Source organism: Cricetulus griseus, assembly GCF_003668045.3.
Source record: "Cricetulus griseus strain 17A/GY chromosome 1 unlocalized genomic scaffold, alternate assembly CriGri-PICRH-1.0 chr1_1, whole genome shotgun sequence".
Classification (NCBI taxonomy): domain Eukaryota; kingdom Metazoa; phylum Chordata; class Mammalia; order Rodentia; family Cricetidae; genus Cricetulus; species Cricetulus griseus.
This window is the reverse complement of record NW_023276807.1, coordinates 176,105,947-176,114,373: the sequence shown is the minus strand read 5'-3', so window position 1 is coordinate 176,114,373 and position 8,427 is coordinate 176,105,947.

Genomic DNA, 8,427 nt, shown 5'->3' with positions numbered 1-8,427 from the left:
TGAACAACTACTGGACTCTTGGACTTTCTGCTGGTACAGACATTGTTTGACTAGCTGGACCACAGCATATAAACCACTCTAATAAATCCCATATGTATTAGATATTCATTATATACAACATATATTCATTCTGTAAGTTCTATTCCTCTAGAGCAGTGATTCTTAGCCTTCCTAATGCTGTGACCCTTTAATACAGTCCCTAATGTCATGGTAACCTTCAACCAGAAAATTATTTCATTGCTACTTCATAGCTATAATTTTGCTAGTGCTATGAATTGTGATGTAAACATCTGTCTTTTCTGGTTAGGGAACCCTGTGAAAGAGCTGCTCCACAGACTGAGAATAACTACTCTAGAGAACCCTGACTAACACAACAAATACTAAGAAATATATTGAAATGCTTTGCAAAATAATCACTAAATTTAAATTTGCAAGTGAGTTTTCAGAAATAAATGGAAATAATTTTTGTCTCATTCACACTGTATCTTTGCCAAATAAGAAAAAAACATCATTTCCCTGAAAACTTGTAGGCCACTTTGACTGGGAAAACAGCAGGCACTCTCTGGGAACCCACAGGCCATGCTGGGCATGGAAGCCAGCAGGATAATTGCAGATGTTCACATCCATTTCCCAAGTCCAGTCCCCATTCTCATACCCAGATCTTTAGCAAACCTTCTGACATGGCCTCTTCACACTCTCTGCCCCCATTCCCAGGGTATTAACTAAGCAGACTCTGGTGGAACACCCTGCTTTCCTCTCTCTTGTAAAGTGCATCTACCACCCCCAACACTTTCCCATTCCTAAGTCTCTGGTCCCAATACATAGAAACACATTTTACCTGGAACTCTTAATACCCATACCTACAAGATGCCAGAATATTTCCTACAGGCAACACACAGTCACCACAGCAAGGTCACACCTCCTAATAGTACCACTTCCTATAGGCCAAGCATTCAAACACATGAGTCCATGCAAGCCATACCTATTCCAACCACCACAGACACCAACCATGAATGATGAATGGATCCAAGAACAACAGCTACCCAGGAGGACCCCATTTCTCACTTTTAGCCACAAATGACAAAGGAGTGAGAAGATTCTAGAACCCAGGGTGAGTAAAGACCACCGGGTAGGAGTTGTGGTCTTTGCGTGGATGGAGTTGATCACTTCCATCCTGGCAGAATGACCAGAAGAATAAGTGCCTTGACCTCTCTTTACTCTGGTTTGCCTATCTCCTACCAGTGGCTACACTGAGTGACCTATGAGGAGGCATACCAGGGAAAGGAGCCACTGAGGCTCTGGGAATCATGGAGACAAAGAGCTGGAAATGAGGTCAGAGGTAGAAATGGAAACATTCCAACTGGAAAATACTGAAGGAATTATTTTTATCTGTGCCGAGGAGGGCATGGAATCTGAAGATTCAAAAACCTGTTCGTGGTTGTATAAAGATTTCCACATCCCTGAAGGTCAAATTGATAAGCAATTTGAATATCCTGCAACCCAGAAGTTCTACAACCAAGGCTCTGTCCTTCAGAAATGGAAACAAAGCAGCATGTGCATCTGTACAAGTACACATGTATAAATTCCTATCATAGCATTGTACATTTCCATGAAAATATTGTAATATCCAAAACTTCCATTATTGGGAAATTGATTAAATATACTACTGTATTTATAAAAAAAAAATGCTTGCAGTAAAATTGATTATTTAAGTTCATATTCCTAAACCAGGAAAGATGCTGGCAAGAAACCACTCAGTGAAAAATTGCTATATAGAAGTATATATGTGCAGAAAACAAATCACAGAAGATACATGCCTAGAGAAAATGGTAGAATTACGGACAACTTTCATTGGCGTTATTTTTCTGGCTATATGTGCTTTCAAACAGTGGTGTGAATTATTGTATAACAGAATTCATCATAGGGGAAAGAAAATATGATGCAAAAGTAACTCTGACTATAGACATTTGAGGCACTTCTCAATTTGGTGTCTCGCTGATTTCAAAAGGGAAATGTGTGTCCTTTGTTATTAACCCCACAACACCAGATAGTGTTTGTGTTGTCGTAAATGAGGACCAGGGTAATAAAAAGCACAGAGAATGAAGAACCATAAATATTCATGAAGGAATTGTAGTTGGTGAGGAGAGGAGATGCTTTTAATGATAGGAAAAGGTATATTATGGAGTTGCTTCACCAACAAAAGCCACAAAATCACTCATCAGACTTGTCCTTTTCTGCAATGTCAGCCTGGGGGGACAGAGCTGGGCATAAACTGCAGACTTTATTTCCTGCTAAATCAAAACAAGACTAACACAGGTTAAATGGAAAGCAGCATGAAGCCCCACATTGTGTTGCCCATGTGTGTAGAAAAACTGAAGTTTTGAAAAAACTCTTACTATCAATTAGATTACCTAGTCATTCTTAGCTACTAGGGAAAGACAATTTATTCATAGAGATAATCAGACAATTAGTCTATGAAATAAAATTATGTGATGCTCTGGACATTGTGTTTAAAGACACAACTTCCAGCTCCAAGTTAAAAATGATGACCAATGTGTGTATGTTCATCTTCTAGGATCCATGCAGTGATGGTGAGAAGTCCACTTCCTGGAGTCCACTGACAGATGGGAGACTGCCATGAAGCCCTGGAGAAAAGGCTGGTACTAGGAAAAGGAACTCAGCACAGTATGCAGACAGAGGCAGCTCTGGGGTTAAGGCCTCACCGTTGCCTGAGCTTGTGTCAGAACCCTAAGAGGAATCAGAAGTTAAATTACATTGGAAAAGTAGGAGTAATATGTAAAGCTGCAAGTGGGAAGATAAATTGCAAGTATATATGGCAGCCATTTTCTAAAATGGCTCTAACAATCCTTAGCTCATTATAGTCATTTGCTTAGCTCCTTTCTGTATTGAATAAGATATGGCATGATGTGGCCAACAGAATATAGGAGAAGTGGCAATAAATAGTGTCTGAGGCAAAGTCATGATAGTATCCAGCTTGTTGTCTTCACTCATACACTCTGGAGAAGCCAGATGTCATGCTGTGTGGATTCCAAAGGCATCACAAAAGAACAAGGGAGGAGGCAAGAGGAACTTGGAGAGGGGAGAATGTCATAGGGGCAAAAAGAAAACAGGATTCTCACAAAGCAACAGAAATGTTACCCCAGTCAGGGCAGTAGTGGCTAGCTGCCACTATGACAATCAAAATTCTCATCACTGGAGAAGTTTATCATGAAATGCCACCTTCTTGACTACACACCTCCACCTTCGATCCCCTCAATGCCCCCACCCGTTCCCCCCCCACCCCTGCCACCCCATATTTCCCCTCAGAAACTCCTTGTCTTTTCTTGAACATTTAGAATACTAACCAAGCCCACTGCTTAGTATCTTCAGGTAGAAACCTTTGGTGGCATAGAGACAAGGAAACTAGCTTCAAAAAGGATGAGAGCTTGTCACAGGAGTGTCAAAGACAAGATTAAAATGAAACTATCAGACTAGTAATCTGTGTCCTCTATTGAACCTTCTAAATTCTGACCTTCCTGAAGCAAAGACTGACAGTCAGGCAGCCCAGCATTGCCTCTGTCCTCAGTTAAGTGCTGACAACCCAGGCTTCACTGGGCAATCATTTGCAGTTTCTTGAAGAAGGAGAAGACATTCCATAGCAATCTACACCCCTTGTGAATCCTGGAATGCACTTTGTTTCATAAAGATCACATCCAAGCACTTAGAACCACACCTTGGAAACACTGAAGCGATTCTCACATTTATCCTAAAAGTGAGGACTTCAGCTTCCAGGGTAAAAGTGAAGTGCTGGGCATTTAAAACCAAAGTCTTTTTGGTTTTAAAGACGAGGAAGTGATGCTCTGGTAGTGCACTGTTTCTGAGGAAAGGAGGCTCTGGGGAAATGGTTCTCCACCCACAGGTCACAAACCTTTGGGGGGTGAATGATCCTTTCATGGTGTCACCTAAGGCTAATGGAAAATGCAAATATTTACATTCTGATTCATAACAGTAGCAAAATTATAGTTATGAAGTAGCACCAAAAATAACTTTATGGATGGGGTCACCACAGCATGAGGAACTGTGTTAAAGTGTCACAGCACTGGGAAGGCTGGGAACCACTGCTCTGGGGCATCATGGTTATGAACCATCTACACTGGGCACATATGTCAGACTTGGGAAATGACCCTGGTGGAATTCCTTGAACTAGCAAATCAGAGCCTCAGGCTAAGCAACCACAGGCTCAGCTGCAGAGCCATTTGTTTGGGTCTGCACAAGCTCAATTACTAGAGTTCATTGAATTATTTATTCTCCACAGTGAATAAACATCTCTGAAACTCTGACTTACATCATTCCTTCACTTAGAAATTAACTTTCTTCTCTCTCAGAAAAACAAAGAGGAATCTTAATTAAATTGCTTTCCAAATTACCACAAATTTTAAATTGGCAATGCCAAGAATATGAGATTTTAATATAGTAATAAATTATCTTATTTTAAGAATAAAGGTAACATCTCTGATGTATCCCTGTCACCATGTGATACCACTAATAGCCATATATTTGCTAAAAAATATAAAAGGTCAAAATGTTTTATTGCATAGTGAATTAATTCTGTTCTCTTAATTATGCAGTTACTTGTTTTGATAAGCTTTTTAAAACAAACTCTTTACACTATAGTTTACTCTTAACTCAGAGAGAGTATTATCAATGTTATTAGTAGGTTTATGCCCCCGATAATACATTTCTCCATCGACACAGTAAGCCAGCTCAAGCTGAATTGAAAAAGTATATAACAACAGATATATTGAGCCAAGAAACTCCCCTGGTGGGTTTTCCTGTCCCAGAGATCAAGGCCAGAGAAATCACATGCCTGGGCCAGGGCAGGACAGTTTTATAGATGAGGGGTGATTACATGTCTACCACAAGCTGAGTCTGTGCCCTGAATGGTTAAAAACTAAACAGTTAGGCAGAGATTGGGCAGCTGGCACTTCAGGGGGGAAGCTGCAACAGGCACCAAGAATGTAGAACTATGCTTTTTGGTGCCTTTCCTTTGTTCAGAGACTCTCTGAGTAAGGGTGGGTATTAGAGAAAGAAAGATGCGGGGAGGGGGTGCTTCCTGGGCCCTGCAGGAGCAAATAAGGAGGCTCCAACCGAACAGTTATAAAGTTACAAAATCTCATTGTTGATTATTTGTTGATTATTTATCAATCTTTGAAAAATGCTCAATGACAATAATACCAATCAACAACCACAGCAAAGCCTTAAAATGTATAGGTCAAACTAGCACACTTCTGACAGGAGAGAGGTCACACTAATAACTACACCAAGCATGAGCTTGGTCCTTAGCAAATTGAGAAGCACGGTCAACCAAGCACAGAAGTCCATACTCTGACAATATACACTGTGTAAGAGGTCTTGAAGGGGAAAGCTGAGAATAAAATACCAACATTCATTGCTATGGAATACCAACATTCACTGCTAAGTAATACCAACATTCACTGCTATGGGATACCAAATGTTACTGAGAACTGGCAAGACCATAATGAGGGAGGGAAAATTTGAGATGTGGGTATGTTAACTCCATATAGTTGATCATCATAAAGATGGAGTAACAGAATCTAATGTCCTAAAGGCATACTGATAACTGTGAGATTAGAAAGAATTCAGATACATAAATGCACTGGTATCACAGATGTGTGTGTGTGTGTGTGTGTGTGTGTGTGTGTGTGTGTGTGTGTGTGTGTGTGTATGTTGGTAGAGAGAGAGGTGATCAGCTACATACCTTGTGGAGCTGGAGAGATGGCTCAGCAGTTAAGAGTGCCTGCTCCACAATCCTGAGAGCTGGAATTCTGATTCCGGCTCCTGTGTGGCATGCCAGGTGGTTCTGCAAACACCCAACCCCAGCTATGACTGGGTTGGAGACAGAATTGGCAGGTTTTCCTGGCTTCCAATATAACCTAGAGGAAGCCTCAGATTCAAGAAGAGACACTGCTATAAAGGAACAGGCAGAGAATGATAGAAGAGGACCAAGTAGTCTACACATCTGCATACCTGCACACACAAGTGCTCAGTCACATACACACAAACAAAGGCAAAAACAACAAAATCCATTGGGCACCTGTCTAAAGTAATTAAGAACCCAAGGGAACAGAAGAACTTTGAGCAAAGCCAGAACCTTCCTAAGCATGAAGCCCTGTGCCACTGTCAAGGGAAAGGCTACCTACAGAGAAAGTGTGAACCAGCAGGTTGCAGACAAGAGGCATTGGGTTATTTTGTTTTGTTATCATTAGTATGTTAGTTTTTTCTATAAATTGAATTTGTTTCTAGTTGGTAGTACATCACTAGGCAACACATTATAGTGAAATAAACTTTGTTTCAGCAACATGAGCATTGTATGACCCCTTGAGAAAAGATGACCCACTCTGAGCTACAGTCCTGCCAAGGCGCTGTTACCCAATCAGTCACCACATCCCGAATGACCTGACTGTCTTTCAACCCTGTAGATGCAGATGCAACCAGCCTGTAGGCCTGTAGCAAATCCAGGGCAACCAGTCAGGGTGCAGCACTCTTGACTACCTCTTGAAGCAGCAAGACTTCAAGTGTTGGATTTGGCTTCTGAGATCTAATTCCCTTCCAAAAATAAATTTTTCATTGCTTAATCATGACTACATGTCCTGTTCAGGGGAAGGGAACTGGTTTGTGATTTTGACTCATATGTTCTGTTTGGGTTGTTTTGTTTATTTTTATCCATTAAATTCATTCCCTTCAAAATAGGAAGCATCCAGGCTGTGTTATTGTGCAGTCAAATAATATTATGCCTGTAAGTAGGCCAAGAAGAAAGTTTTAGAAACAGGGACTAGGAAATCCTCTGGGACAATGATAGAGAATTTTCTGTGTGTCACTGAGATAATATCTAGCATGGCATAGTATGCCGGGTGTGTAGCTCAGAGGAAAAATACTTGCCTGACATGCAGAAGGTCCTGGGTTCTATTCTTACCATGGCAAAAACCAAAATTAAACAAACAGGATCTGGAGTAGCTTTAAATGGAGTTTTTATGGCCAACCTCAACACTAATTGATAAAAAACAGTGTTCCTATAACTGGCAATCAAATAGACTCGTAGACAGTAGAACACCCTCCATGAAGTGGGTTGCTTGGGTTTTCTGTCATGAATCAATATCATGGTCCTCACTCCCAGGTGTGGGACATGCACTCGCACAATCTGTGGGAGCAATTACTTCCCTAACGCTGCTCTCCAGGTTGCTCTCATTCTAGAATTTATACCATCTGTTTATATTTCTGTATTCTTGGCTCTAGAACCAAATAATTTTCCCTTAATAACATTTAATTTTAAAGAGAAAAATCTCAATCGTCAGCAAGTAATTATTTTAATTTGGTCGTATCTTCAATCTGACTTCCAAATATTCATGAACAGGATGTTAAAGGACAGCTATTTAAATCTTTGGGTGACATAAATAGGTCTTTGTTAGTTATACTGAGTTATCCAAACTTCAACCCATTCTGTTCCTATTCCAGGGAGATAAAACCACACCCAACTAGCTCAAATTCACCATGCCAGTCTTCATCAACCCCAGAGGCAAAACATGGTGGAGAAGGAAAAACTATGACATGGGAAAAAGAAAGATCCGAAAGGTGGTTCCTGTGTTGGAAGCTCTAGGCTTATCTCAGTTGGTGTCAGTGATATTTCAAACTACAATGACATTCCCACCAAATCAGGTGCTCTGTCTCCTGGTATTCAGAGCTGGTGGGGCACGTGGGTGAGGCAATAACAACTACAGCTATGCACATATTGGAGATGCAGACATTCAGGTACCTCCACTCTTACCATATAGACTTACCATATAGCCCTGTACATTTCAGCAAGATCCCAATTGATCTGTAGATTCAGGCATACTTGAAAGAGGTGCTCTATTGCAGATGATCCCTTTCCTACATGGGCTTGAAGTAGCATTTCTATCCCTTGCAAAAAGATGTATCCTAAGATCAGAGTGGATCCAGGTGTCTCTGTCCACCTATAGTACCCATGATAAGTCTGTCAAGCCCTTAGATGGGTTTCTGCCATGACTACATAGAGGAATACTCCCTGAGCCAAGACACACAGGAGTGGGCCTAGGCCCTATCACAAAGGATAAGATGGATTCTGATGACACCCTATGGAAGGCTTTACCCTCCAGGGGGAGCAGAAAGGATATGTGATAGGTAGGGTTTTAGTTGGGCAGGAGTGGTAGGGCAGGAGGGGAGGAAGAGGGAACTGGGATTGTCATGTAAAACAATCTTGTTTCTAATTCAAATAAAAAATCTGCAGAAAAAAAAAAGAAAACTGAGACACCCAGTCTGCCTTAATTTATACGCTGCAAATCCCACATTGTACCCCCAAAGCACTTAGGAAATTTTCTGGGTCAGATTTTA